Source organism: Dermacentor andersoni, chromosome 4 (assembly GCF_023375885.2).
Source record: "Dermacentor andersoni chromosome 4, qqDerAnde1_hic_scaffold, whole genome shotgun sequence".
NCBI lineage: Eukaryota > Metazoa > Arthropoda > Arachnida > Ixodida > Ixodidae > Dermacentor > Dermacentor andersoni.
Genome location: NC_092817.1, coordinates 121,862,341 through 121,877,859, shown reverse-complemented (window position 1 = coordinate 121,877,859; position 15,519 = coordinate 121,862,341).

Genomic DNA, 15,519 nt, shown 5'->3' with positions numbered 1-15,519 from the left:
AAAGTTTTATAAAGCTAGAAGCACGAACTTTACAAGTTAATAGCTCTGGATCAAGAACAGATATCGCAGTTCCGTAAACGGCATCCATTAGATCATTCAAAGCGGACAAATTCGATATGTAAATTTATATCTTACGTGAATTCGTTACGTCGTGTACAAGGGTTTTGCAAAGGCTGTATTTGCATATTACAAATTTTTTAGATTCATGTGTGACACATCATTTTTGTCCGCTTTAAATGTATTATGAGACGCAAGTCACATAATTGTGATATCATTTTTTCATTGCTGAGTTATAGAGTTGTAAACTTGATAGTTTCGTTTTCTGAATTTTTGCCAATTTTTAATAACAAAATTGACGACATAAATAAGAAATTCAAAACCAATAGTCACTAGATTCCAAGTTTTTCTTTAGAATGCAACAAACCTTGTCTAATTTGGTGCAGTGGTTGCGGAGAAAAACGAATTCTCCTTTCACGTGTATTTAGGAGCACCAGAGCTAAAGCTTCCTCTTGACGAACGAAGAAAGAAAGAAAGAAGTGAATAAACAAATAAATAAATAAATAAATAAATAAATAAATAAATAAATAAATAAATAAATAAAACAATAAATAAATAAATACACTTCTTTCTAGATGTGAGTGACACTGTCGTGATATTATGCGTACACGGAGAAGCACGCACACTCTAAGCTGTGATAATTTTATTTATTTCTTTATTGTGTTTATTTTAGATTTTCGCAATAAAGTTAATTAGTTTTGTAGGTTCGCAATTTTTTATACAATGGTTAAAGCTTTGCGACACATAAGAGAGCATAGCTGAACCTCCCATAATCAGCAAAGAAACCATATTGCTCGCTCATGAATAAAGATCCGTCAGCTAGTGTGAAAATAAATGCGCCACACTAAATTTTATAGTAGCGGAAGTACTGAACCACCAGGTCATCTTCTAGCAAGCTTCCTACGAAATCAATCACCGCAGAAGACTTTACACCGCCATTACCCGGCTGGCCACGCTATACTACATTTGTGCCTCCTTTGTGTTTCACTTCTCGCCGATCATCCAAGGGGATCGCACAATTTTGTTTATCCTGAATGCTCGCTTCTAGCCACGTAGCCGTGGTGGGTAAGTGCTGTTAGTTCCTAGCAAAGCAAACTAACGAAGCAACAAATAAACATACGTGTTCATTTGCCTAAGGTGTACGTAATAACTGCCTATTATGAAATACATATCAACGTCCTCGAATAGATTTAACTCGTCATAAACACACACACACATTAAGCGAATTTTCATTCCGCACTGATATTTTCAAATACTAATTTTTTCCAAGGGCGACACGCGAATGGAATAATCTTAACACAAGTATCACTGACAGCTCATCCTTAGATACGTTTGGTACCCTGATTGCGGATCAACTATACGCATTGCAACAATAATTCTTCCCATTATTTACGTAGTTCCTTGTTATTTTAACGGTGTTTATGGTTGACTATAATTACGGCAATGATGCAATACATTTCTTTTCTTGTTGGTATTATTGTAACCTTGATTGTTGCGTGACTGTTATTACCTTAATACTGACCCTGTAACTGGTTTCTGTAACTGCAATTATCGTTGTCATAACCTCTCCGTTCTATTTATTCTTTTGTATAATCACGTAATCAAATTGTTATATGCCCAAGTTTTCTATTGTATAAGATTTAGTAAGTAACACCTTATAACATGTTCCTATGTATCACATACAGCCCTTCCTGTTGCAATCCCTGATGGGATTCACAGTATCAATAAATGAAATGAAATGAAATAATCGTTCAAGCGAATCAGCCCAGGCCGGATTCAACAATGCTCCTGTAGCACTTTTATCAATGACTGCCAGGCACGGAGCGCACCCTGGCACCATAGGAAGTATAGGGACGAAAAATGACGATGCCAACAAAGGCAGAAAAAAAAATGAACAAAAGTGCTTCCGTGTATTTTGAATGCGTGATGTTTTGTTGAAAGCAACCCACGGACTAACGGAAGCACTGAGGGAAAAGAAAGGTATTGCCGAGGTTTTTGTTTTCCTCGCCCCGGTGTGAAACCCAAGGGGAGAAATTCAGTTTGAACAAATGGAGGCAATTATATGCACTGAAGTCGCCTTTTTGTGACAAGTTTCCCGCCAAAAAATTTATAATTATCAGCGATCTCGTCGTTCCCAACTTCTTTTTCTGGCTTGGACTTCAAGCTTACGGACTGTGCTTTGCATGTTCACAACTGAGTAGAGGAGAAATCCACACCAGCTGTTCACAAGGAACACATTCTTCTTTTCGTGATAGTACTAAATGAAGGCTTATATTGATATGTCAACGAATACCGTCTTTTGACAACCAAATGCTTTCACTTAGCTAATAATCGAGACATGTTACAGATAATAATCGCGTGCTTACCCGTACGTACACTTCGAACACAGTGTCCTTCCACATCAGTGGTCGTATGGCGGTCTGGTACGCGATCTCAATTGCAGAGTGAAATCTCGGCGGCTCGGTTTTGATGGCCATGCTGGCTTTTAGCTGCCCGGCAAAGCCGTTGGTAAGCACCAGCACTGTGAGCCACCATATGGAGAAGAGCAATCGGCCAGCGTGGCTCTTCGTCTTTGTAGTGTGACCTGTAGTAACGAGTCCAAGTAATCCGATTGTTCCCCGACGACTCCCTAAAGATAGCGTTCAACATCTCAGTTTTAAAACACGGTGCGACTCCTAACAGGACTGACATCGAAAAGCACTGAGTCGTGTGCTTGGTGGTTTGTTTTCTGTCGTTTGCACAGATAGCGAAGCTACTTAAGAACCATCGTGCATTGTTCTTGACACATTTCTGCCTGTATCTAAATTTGTATAAATTTCTACGCATTTCACCCTGAGGCGAAAATAGTATAGGGACACTAAAACATATTTTCGTTTTCGTTCATCCTTTCTTCACTAAGGAGAGTGTCAGCTTCTTGGTAATGCAAGGTCTCGTGCCAAAGTAAGCACTATTCAGTTTTCTTTTTTTCGGATTGGGATACGTATTGCACGTTATTTGTTGCAGTTCTCCCACTGAAGTTCTTAAAACATTCCTTTTTAATATTTATTGCAATTATTTCATGTGTAAAGCTAAACATGCATTACCTAGAACTAATTTAAGATGTGTTACCTTAAGAAAATCAAAGCGATCCACACGTGGGTTAGCCATGGACCTGTTGTTCTTTACTCAGTCCCCGTCTGTGTGCGCTCTTAACCCTTTAAGATGCTTTTCTAACGAGCCGACCAAGCCACCCTGGTGAGCTTCCTAAAGCAGTAGAGAAATAAATGTACATGTCAATTTCTTCCTAGAGATTACAAGAAATCTCAAGAGGAGGCAGTGCCTGACAGAGGTCGCGTAACTCGCACATTACAGAACGCACGCAATTTTAAATGTATCGGATTATTTTTTGTTGCTTAATTTTTCTACGCTGAATTCCAATAAAATACGCGCTATTTCACAAGAACAGAGCATAAGGTATTGCTTTGTGAATGCGCGCCATAATTAAGACTTCGCATTTACGTAGATTTGGTGCATTTGTGTATTTTTCCAAACAGGGTCACCAGGCACATGATTTCTCCTCTTTTTTTTTGGTCTTAGTGTAGTTGAGAGCAACATTCGAGGACATAGCTGTCTCATGTGCTGCTAATGTCTACCCACTTTCGCATATGCGTAGTTATGTGCTGTAATACTGTTGAGAAAGTTGGCAGAAATTACGACCATAATGACTAACATTTTTTTTTTTTGTTGCCTTAAGTGCGCAAGTTGGAGACGAATTTCTCGAAATCAACTGCAATGCAAGCCGCGTCACCACTGGCACCATTTTAAGTCACACACGAATACTAAAATGCATGAAAGGTGCAAGTAGAAACACCGGGAACACCAATTTTACCGAGAGCAGGCTGCGTTTTGTTTTTCTCGTACGCACCTTCGTAAGAGAAAGAGCGCAGAATGTCCCAGGTGTTCTCGTAAGTCTCCCAGACGAAGCTGCCCTTAGTCCGAAGCCTGCGATGTTCGACGAAGGCGACTGCAGCAGCCACCAGTGGAATGCAAGCTACCAGCATTGTCCACACCTGCGACGCCATTAAATGTATAGACCATGTCATAGAGAACGAGAAAAAAAAGAGGCGTGCGCAACCTGTAGAGAACTTAGATAAACACCTTGCAAACAGATGACTAGCACCGGGAACCGATTAGCATATACAAACTGACGGAAATCGGAAATACATGATTTCAAGCCTCGCGCATTCCACTGAATAATGAGACATTGTCGACTTCTTTTTGAAAATGTCGCTTCTGCAGAAGTGGGCGAGTCATATTTCTAATGAAAGTTTCCAAGCATAGGAGCAAGAGCCTCCAGGACTTGTAAATCGCATCGAACAGTTGAAGTTTGTGCATTTGTGCAGCTATTAGCGACTTCGGCATTATATAATCACCTGTACATGCTGTTCAGGCAACTTGTCGGTAGAAATAGGTATGTTCGACGAAGCCGCTTTACGCTTCTCAGGCTCAGCAGATGGGCTTGCATTTGGCAGTGCAGGCCAGGCAATGGCATAAGCACTTTTTTGGGCTTCTTTCTCATTCATAACGTTGCGTATGGTCTCGCTCAAGGACTGCGGTTTCAGAGTGCCAGGTGATGATGGCTCTGGACTACGTTGACACTGTAGAGGGTCTGTCGCGTTGTCTGGTGAACTTCAGTAGTGGCGGCGGGAGCGTCGTTTTATTACAGAATCAGCGGCTTCCCGGTGCTTGAAGCCTTCCCTTACCATCGCCTTATGTATACTCCACTCCTTCTTGATTCGGGGGCAATTTCTCAACGTGGCTTCTCAACGTGGCTTGCAGTTTATGCACTTAAATACAGTTGCTTGGCAGGATTCCGTGGTGTGGGACTCAGCGCAGTGTGCACATAGTGCCGCGTTATTACAAACCCCTCAGACGTTACCCAACCAGAGGCACTTGTGACACTGCAGATGTTTCGCAATGAAGGATTTCACGGGGTGGTGAAAATGGCCCACCTTGACAATAGATGGTAGGGTGCCGCCCTTAAAGACTACTCTCACACGCGGTGAACTGACTATCCGGGAAATATGCATGATGGTAGCCTCAGGAGTAGTTGTCTTGACTAGACTAGGAAAGTCTTCATTCGGTACTGCAACATCTACATCGTAGATGACGCCTGTTGCTGTGTCCTTGTCGACTGGAATGTTCAAGCACACTCAGATCCCGTTCAATTTGGTTACTGCACGCAACATGTCAAAAGCAGTTGAATGCACATCTACGGCGAGAATGTTTTTTGAGAGAGTTAATTCCTATATCGGTTGGTTCATTTCGCACTAATCTTTCAAGACAGCTTGTCTATTCAGATGCCGCAGATTGTCCAAGAGTATGGCGGGGGCTCGGGGACTGCTTGTGTTCTGCACTGTAGACGTACTTGAAAGCAAAGGTGTCCTGACGCTCCTTCGCTTCGCATTGTGGCTTCGCATGGATTTGAAGCCAATTTCGGAGTCTTCTCCGCTGGCCGAGTATAGTTCCCTGTTGTCACTGGTTGTATCGCCCAGGTTCACTGTTACGCTTCCGCGCTGGCACCGCGCAACGCGAGGCCAAGTCTGGAGAATGTCGGGCAGTGTCAACTTCCATCGTTGCTGGTGGCGGACCGATGGCCCCTAGCGAAACGTCGAAAAAGAAAAAAAGAAAATATGCAGAAGATGGGAAAGCACCGGTCAATTAGAGACACATTTCGTCGTCTTCCTTTTACGCAAGTGTTTGAATTGACGCGTCTCTTACATAAAGGTATCGTGCGCAATCTTCTAGCTTGTTCTACGGTTGCTATGGATCAATTACTTTATAGTGAAGGTCCACTGCGCCCTGAAAGCGACACCCGAGGTTATGGTTCTCCTAGTATAGTTCTCTTATTTCGTAATCACATCAGCCTACACCGATAGCTTGTTATCATTCCAAGTATCTGTTCCGTGTAGAGCAAAATTGTGCCTCACTAAAAATTCATTGGGGTTCCCAAATAAACATATTTACTTTTTTATCACGTACCTACTGGTCTATAAGTCCAATTTTCAGCTCTCCTTCCCTCTTTCTTTCACCGTCATTCTCACCCGAAACATTGTTGCGTCGCGCGTGACGCCAAGCAGCACTGGAAGGAACGTCAGGAGTTCCAACACTATACATATTTTCGTGAGTAGTTGGGTTACAACTGCAGCTCAGACGACCCCCCACCGCATCAAAACAAAACATAAAGTTGAACAGAATCTTTCCGGTCCCTTTGCTGTAGCAAGATACGCCGAGCACCATGTAAAACCCCCGAACTTTCATGCCATAAAGGACAGATTTGGTTGCATAAAAATGAATAACATAACAAGCGTCACAACTAACTTGAGGTTATTTAAGTTATTTGAGTCTTGCATATAGCGTGGGAATCGTTCGCAGGCTACGGGAAGCTTTGATATTTTTTTTTGTTCATCTTTTCCTCGCTCACGTGCCCTAGCAGAGGATTCACAGTTCTGAACCGCTTGTTGAACCGGTTCGGAATGATTCGTCCAATAATTTCCAGTTCGGGTTCGGTTTCATATGGCAGAAAACATATCGATTTTAGCTCTGGTTTAGGTTCAGTTCCGGCTTGGTTCGACACCCTGGTTTAAACGTTGCGTTCACACCGTGCTTTATAGTTTTCAGTGCGCAGTGTTGCTTGACTTGCCTGCCAGTCGAAGACGAACAAGTAGCTGAATGCGTTGACGGAAGGCTCTCCAGCAACAGCGATGAGCGCACAGTGACCACTGTACATGGGGGGCGTGTACGTCACCACCTCGGCGCGATCGTAGCGCACGATCACCGGAGCAGCGGCCAGGTCAGCTCCCTGCTTTGTGAAGAAAAGACGAGGACCGTGTGGTGGGGTTCCTTTTGTTTTTATTGCCATAGTAATTATGTGGACACTCCAGGCGCATTTCTGCCGTCGTCGTCACCATCGTCATAACGTTCTGCACAAAGGCTCGAGGCGCGGCTACGGGCCATAACACCGTAGCCGCGCGCCATGTGCTGTATGTGCGAATGAAAGCGTGCGAGGGTGACCGACTCGCGCTCGCAAGGGAGGAAAGTGGGGAGTAAGCGCGCCTTCTTCCGTCGTGCGCAAGGAACCGGGGGGAGGGAGGCAGGGGCGCGTTGTACTTCCCCAGCAACTGCTTATGGCACGGCCGCGCCCTCACGCGAGGGCTTTATCTTGAACGCGACCTGCTTTGAGGACAGACTCAAGGTGGACCGACGGCTCGCAGCTTTTCGTGTTCTCGTCCCTCAGTTTGCGTTGAAATGATAGACAGCCCGAAGGTAACTACGCTCGCTGCTGGTGCCGCGCTTCCTGACGCCCGCGTTTTGACAGCGGGTGTCTGTGGTCATCGAGTGTGACGTGTGCGCGTTCGCCTGTGCTCGCTGACACCATGCTTGTTATTTTATCTATTAAGCGAGTGTTTGCAAGTTTATACGGCCGATAAAACTACTATTCTTACTTGTTATGGTTTTATACTGATTTGGTACCGCAATCGATGCTCTGCCTTTTGGGGGAAACTGCGACTTTCTTTTGCACAGCGAGCGCTGAAAGGCATATTTAGCCTGCTTCGTGCAAGTCTAACAAGTTCCAGTTACGAAGCTTGTTTTCAACGGGGCACTCAACAAGGTTCTGTCGCGGACTAGTCGGAAGCATCCGTTTATCTCGTTCGTAAGGCATGGTTTTGGTTTACTGAGCTCCTTTTCACGAAGGACGTAACGAGAAATGTCATTTTTATTAGAAATACCTCTTTTAATTAAAACGGTGAGGCACATTTTTCAAAGTGCATCACGTACAATAATTTTTGCTTGTTGATCTCCTTTGTCGACGTCATCATAACTAATGTTGTCTGGCGCTTCGGATGTGGTGCGAAATCACTGAAAAAGGGTATTCAAACATTGTACGTACGGGCTGCTAGAGCCGCACTATGTGTGCCTTTATAATTTTTTTTTAGTGACAGGGAGGTTTAGAATAGGGGTCCAGAGCTTAGGGTGCCCCAACAAGCCAACACTGCGTCCGCGGGTTTCGCACCCTCGGCAAGGTGCTTTAGAATAGGGTTACCTGCTTGCGCTAGCGCCACGCTATTGCAGCGCCCTTCGCGCAGGCGGAAGAATAATGAAATCCTAATGGGAGAGAAAGAAAACATGAAATAATGCAATCCGCAATATTTTACAGCGTGAAAAGTATACCTGAGAGCTTATCATTCTCAATAAAAAAGCGGTGACGCGTTTTTGATATGTTGGCAGCGACGTTGAGACGACGCAAAGCAGGTTAAGGGTGTTTGGGGCACCCATGCTATCTTTTTTTTTTTTTTAATTTAGCGTTGGGGGCATTGCGAAAACCCAAACTCGATGTTACCGTTTGGGTTCGGCGCATGCGTTGTGGCGAGATGCTGATCATTGGTGCTAACAGACGTTAACAAATGCGAAATTGGACCAATCGCAGACGCCGGCACCACCCACTTCATCGCGTTATCTGTTTTCAGGACGCTGGCTGGGCACCCATCAAAACCCTCTCTCCTTGAGCATGCTCCGCGCCTCTTCGCAGCCAATTAGATACGAAAAGCCGATCAATGTAGGCAATGGTTTTTGTTTTGAAAGCAAACAAAAGTGACTTCCTATTATAAACGACGAATAGAGGATAGCATTTGATTGGTTTTGACGGAAGCCTGTCAGGTCGGGAGTAATCATGATAAAAGCTACAAAATTCGACCCCCTCCCGACCAGATAGGCTTCCGTCAAAACCTTGGTTTCATTAACCTACACCGGGCGTACGACCAACCCGCTATCACTGAGGTTCGGTTACCGTCAAAAAGCAAAACAGTGTATGCGAGATAATATGGTGCCCAGACGTCATCGAGGTCGCCATGTTGCGGTAGTAGCATGGTGATAGGCCACGTCCGTGACATCATGTCGTGCACATACGTTTTTTCCAAGACAGTAGGTGATTAAATCTGTACAGGCTCGCTCACCCCGCTGTGCAAAAGTCCAATGATGCCGTTGTAGGAACCGTTCATCAGGCGGACGCCAAATGACCGTCGGGGGTCGTACACGATGTCGTAACTGCCCGTAAGAGGAGAACATACAGTGGGAAAAAAAGCTACATTTAGTTAGTGAAAAGCGCACATACATAGTAAGCACAAAGAACACAATCACTACTCATACCCCCCTCCCCCCTTCCTGAATAAAGTGCATGCATGACGTGCTGGCACGTTATTTATACAGCCACATCGCGCTTCGAAATAAATACACATCACCTCATTAATCGAAACAAAGGTCGAATGGCAATGGGTTTCGAGGGGAGTCAGGTACCAACTTCAAAGCGCTTTTGTTTAGTGATTTTAATAACGAAGGATAGTATCAGCATGGTAAAACGATAAACACAGATCAAAGCCTAATGATTATGGGACAAGTGTGGATTACGCCATGTTAAGGCGAAAATTGGTGATCAGCCCTGCAAGCTTTCTGCGCTCGACCAAAGTTCTGCCTACTGCCAAGGCGTATTTTTTTTTCGTTCGCGAAGGCTTCCAGTGTGAAGTATTGTACCACCTTCCTTTGTCACAAAAATTAATATTTTATGACCATGTACCGATAGTCATTTCGGGTCTCGCAAATGTGTGCCGAGTTCCAAGAGGTTTCCTTGCTTTAAAAGAGTTGATTTATTTTTGAATGAAAGATAGCACCCGTGGAAGGCGATGAAGGTGTTGGCGTACACCCGTAAGCAAAAGTATACGGACCAATTGGTCACTGAAAAAACTGAATTTCTTCGTAATTACCATGCATAAACTGAAATTGACAAGTGCATTGAAAAGTTCGCAATGCCAAGTTTAGACTGCAGTTCTCGATTTCAAGTTACCCTAGTTTGGCAAATACACAAAAAGTTTATCGTTCAGACTACCGAGCTTCGTGAAAATGATTGTACAGTGCTCGTTACAGCATTGTTTTCTATTCTTTTACCAACCTCTGAAATAGCAACCGTACGTTCAGCTGTTTGCACGTGCACTCTTTATAACAACATATTTATTAAAACCCCAAGTCTGTCTGTTTTCGTGGCCCCCACGGCGAGATCACTAGCTGCACGTTCTGTCAGCGTGACCTTAGAAAGTCACGCTGACGTTATAACTATTAATTTATTTTGCGTGATCTCTTTTTCGCTTTCCTGTACTTCTTGGTCTCATTGTTGGCCTCGTTTTGTGTGTCATGTATTGGTCGTAATCATGGACATCCACATTTCTTCTACGAAAATTAGCATTAGATTTGTTCGCGATACACGGAGGACAAATTTACTGCACATTCCCGACCGTCGGTCGTGTTCGAGTTGCAGTCTGCATAGCATAAATCTTTTCAGCTACGTATGTTTCCTGCCTGCACCATATCGTGTTTGCTCGCTTAGACGCTGTCCACACTAATCAGAAGTTTTGCCTGCTCACACTTTCTCCTGTCCCTCCACCCCACTCACGATGCAGCTCCACTGCTTGTAGAGAATAAGGCCACTTGTGAGATTTGCAGTGGCCTCATGACAGATCCTTGTTCGCTATAACCACCGGCACCGATTAGAAGGATAAGACGTTTCACGCTCCACCGATCACCGCTTAATTCATCGCCCCTTGGGCTGGCTTACCTGAACGGAACAAAGTCGGCCAGTGCTTGCAGAATGTGACCAAACATGCCGGCCACGTAGAGGTCCCCACCCCTGTAGACAGGTTGCACCCATGGTGGAGCCTACAGTGCCCAGCGGAAACTTCCACAATTGTGCTTTCGTACTCTGTGCTCGCCTGCTCCAAATTATTACCTAATTTCTACGTCATAACATGTTCTCCATGCCGCTTGGGAAAGCTGAACGGACCTATAGCAGCAGCGCTGCCGGAATGCCAACGCTGGCCCCACAATAAGTACATTAAAGGACCCTATCAGATATGCCCAGTACCACCAGTTGAAGGCCCAGCACTAGTCCTCAATTCTACAGCAATAAAATAAGGCCTCGAGAACCCGTTTTGAAACAGTGCTTTGTTCTTAATGTGTCAGGCCCTATTAAGACATCTTTCAGTTCACCTAGGATAGATTTGAGCACTGAGAGTCGAGATAGCGTGGTTCGTGAGTATGAGGCATGCTCAAGTAAGAAAGAGGCTTTACTTCTTGAAGACTGGCTGGGTGTTTATGTCTGGTTGGGTCGCGGCGCTGACTCCAGTTATTCGTAGAATGCAATCGAATACGGATATTCGAGAGAAACGGATGTTCAATACAATATGAAATACCGTATATTTTTTATCCTGCTTGGGAAAGGAAACAACGAAATAAAAAGCGTTATTGGAAGGAATCCTATAGAATTCTGACATGAAGGTATGCTACAGTGTCATTGTCACAACATTACCAGTAACACAGGGATACAGACGAGTTTCCGTAAGCGTTTGTACTGGGACAGAGACATTACGTTTAAGTCAGCCTCAGAATAGACCCTGGCTCTTCTTTAGGTAGAGGACGTACTTCAAGAAAGTACGAAACTACTTGACTGGATATTTATTACGAACAATGCTACATAAAATTTTCATCAACTAGTCTTCTTCTAAACTAGCCATAAACGAATGCACACCAACATTTCCGATTGGCCTACATCAAGCAGCTGAAGTGACCTGCGCTATATATGAACGGGCCTTCTACGCTGCGTCCGACAGACTTCCCGTATTTTTGGTAAGAATAAAAGAAATCTGATTATGAAATTCTGAAACAGTATACTGTGATTATAAAGAGAAGTATTCGGTTCATGTTAGAATGTCCGGACAAATGAAAATATGTGGCAAGGGACACATTTGCTCCTATCACACAAAAGGTGCACTGAGGCGGACCGAGAACATCATAAAATAGGCTTCCGTGTAAAGTAGATGACGCAAGGGCTTTATACCATACCTTGCATTGATACACGAGGCAAAACAATATACCTAAAACTAGAACGCGTAGAAATAAATTCTGCTTAGGAAAACGAAAAAAAAAGTTATACGTAAGAGAGGAACATTGGGATGCCGCAGCAACTGCGTATTTCGATTACAACCAACCGGTCCGACCACTCACCGTAGCAAAGGTAACTCGAAGGTGCGTACCATTCGACGTCATGCTTAAGTGCAGGGAGACGACTAATGTGAAACTGAGAGGCCGCCTCCATTTAAATGTATTCAATTCAAGTACGTCTCGCAAGTTTATTGCTTCGTGCTTGTTATGAGCTAATTTTAATGATTCGGCAATCGCACCCAGCGGCACACTTGTCACGCAAACAAGAAGCGACAATGGCGCAAAAGCATCGAACCTTGCAAAAACAAGAACGAGCTGTTATGTTTATGAACTTCCTAAAAGAAAATTGCACTTCTGCGGTATAACAAAAGCAATCAGCAATCGGACAGCGAAAGTGTTCGAACAGCGTTTGATGAATCGATGATCATTGAAGAAAAACAAAGCAACGGGTTTATTCTCAGAGAGCGCGGTAAGAGACAATTATAATTCACGATAAAGACATGTACCTATGCTAGTAGCAAATGAGCTCAAGCAAGTGATAGTCAGCCGTGGGTGTTCTTTGAATGCGAGTGTTCTTTGCAAGGACGGGCGAAGTGTGTAGATAACAATAATTAGGGTTGTTTGCTGGAGGACTTGGTGCATCGCTTAAAGAGAACCAAACCAGCCAAGAGCAAGGCACATAGATATACGAGAGAAGATAACGGAACATACGTTCTGAAGTTATCCTTTTTTTTTGTCTGTGTATGTCTCATTGATTTTTTTTTGTTATCTCTGCATGTCTCATTCATATTTTTGTTATCTCTGTGCAGGTGCAAGCAAGTCAAGGCCACAAAATCCTGATAAGCAGTTCTCACCCACAGCTAGACTATTCCCTTGCTATAGCTACGCTGTTTCGTTGCTGTCTTCAAGCACGCAAATCTATAAAAAAGAATAGAAAACGAATTCGTACATTGAAAGCGATTGAGACAGGCTACATGTGGGAAGCCATCCACGGCAACGAGTTGCGTAGAATTTTCTTAAATTGATTGATTTTTAAAGTCATTTCTTCTTTTATTAGAGTGAGATTAATTAAAACTTACCTGAGGTAGATAGCACGATGTTGGTACATCAACACGATAACTTGAACAGGTGGATATTATTGCAAAATAAGTTCCAGTGTAATGATTGTTTAAAAGCAATGCTTCCCTCATTAACTTTCTAACGGTTCACTTTAAGTCAAATGTCCCAATTGCGGAATTTAAGCAGAGGATTAATCAATGCCTACCCATTTAGCATTTATGATACTACATTGATGCTCTAATTAACATAGATAAACACTAGAAAAATGCAGTGCTAAGCGTAAACCGTACCATCAGTTCATTCAGCCAAGAATTTCGAAGACATATATCTCGAAAGTGATGCTGAGCTTGGGACACATAGGTTATGACTTAATTACCACTCGGTTTCAATGTGCCAATTGCTACGTAAGCCATGATAAGGAATATCAATAATAATATGTAGTAATGATGTTACCGAAATTTTATGCTAGTAAACCGAACTCACTGACATAAATTCAATCTTCAGTTCACCCAGAGTTCACAAACTCCTTATGAGCGAATACTATTATTTTATGCTATAAAAATAGTCGAGTCTCCATCCCGCTGCGCATAGGAATGTTCATTCTCAAGTGCAGTGCATTCCCCGCTGCCGTTCTTATTTCTACACGCTGATGGCTGCGCTTGAATTCGATGGAAAGTACATGTCGAGAAAGTGCTTAGTGAACTTAGAAAGGCGCCGGCTTGCGCAGGTAGGTGGTGCTAGAAGACGAGAAATACCCGGCCAGCGGCACATCAACATGATGAAAAAGAACGAACATGAACGATTTCAATGCGTTCGCATTCTTTGCCGAGCTCTCCTGCCTTGTCATGCGAAAAGTGCAATGCCTTGTATCTGCACGAAAAATGCGTAATTTGCGAAGTTAAGGCATTTAATCGCTATGATAGTGTAAATGTAGATGACTGGTAGCTTTTGAGCGATAAGGAATAATTCGAACAACAAATAATATAGAAAGGGAATTACCACAGGCATACATAGGGCTTTTTTAGAAAATGCATGATGAAGTTTATAGTAGGCGTGGACCAACTGAAATTTCGGGGTGATTCAACTTGAAATTTGTGGTTGGGTCAACTTGAAATTTGGAGGTGGGCCAACTTGAAATTTGTGAGTGGCACAACCTGAAATGTGGGGTAGGCCAATTTAAGTTAGGGTTAGGGCCAACGTACAATTTGGGGGCGGGTCAAATAAAATTTGGGGTGGGACAACTTGAAATTTGAACGCGGGCAAACTAAACTTGGGGGTGCGCCAAGTTGAAATCTCTGGTGGGCCAACCTAAATTATAGGTTGGGCTAACTTGAAGTTTGGGGGTAGGCCTACTTGATGTTTAGGGTTACAAATAAAATGCGCAGTTGGTCCAACTTGATATTTGAAGGTGGACCTACCTAAGTTTGCGGGTGGGCCAACCTGAGGTTTGGGTGTTGGCCAATTTGAGATTTTGGGGTGACCCAATGTTCAATTGAACGCTGCTGAGAGAACGTGCGTTTTCATTGCGCCTTACCAAGGGGCAGTCGGAACGCAGGTGAGAGCTTGCGTGGACCAGGAACGCGAGCATAGCACAGGCTTGCGAGAGCGGCAGTGAGGGTGACATGGCATCGCGGCGATGCGCTCTCCCCTCACTCAACGCCTCACGCGCTACTGCGGCGGTTGCGTTCGCTTTCAACGGTTGCGTCCGTCGAGGCGCGCTTGTGCCCGGCGTTCCGGCTCAATTGGTACGATTGCATTGAAGTAGCCGGATACAGCGAACAAATTTGACAATTGTCTACTAAAACCTAGAAAGGCTATGGGTAGAAGCGCATAAGCTAGGAAAAGCAAGTAAGCAAAACTAAGCACAAAACGAAGTCACAGCCGAGCCCAACGATGCTCACGCATTGCAGACAATTCTCAGAATTTCTCCGAAATTCTCAGAAATCAATTGCACATTGCGCGTGCCAGTTTCTTTTTTCTTTGTTGGAAAGTTTGCCCTGAAGCACGTCAGTTTCCTTTGCACCAAAGATGCAGGAATGAAATGAGCAAATTTAAAGCATTTCATTAATGGCTTCACGAAAGCTTTGCTTCACATCGATTCCAACATCTGCGTTCGATCTGCATAATCTTTTTTCTCCTTCTGACGACGGGCTTTATCACTTCAGTCAGGCAGGTATCTTTTTCGGAGGGCTAAATCAGGCCTTACAACTTTCTTTCAATTTCAACAGAACATTATGTAAAGCACGTTTGAAGTAACATTTCGTAGCTTTTATGAAAGTGTTGCTGTCGAGTCCAAGCTCTAAATATTTCGGCTCGACGATCTGTTCCAGCTGCCTCTTCATTTTGACTCACCTGTAATGTATTAGAATCCCATGATCA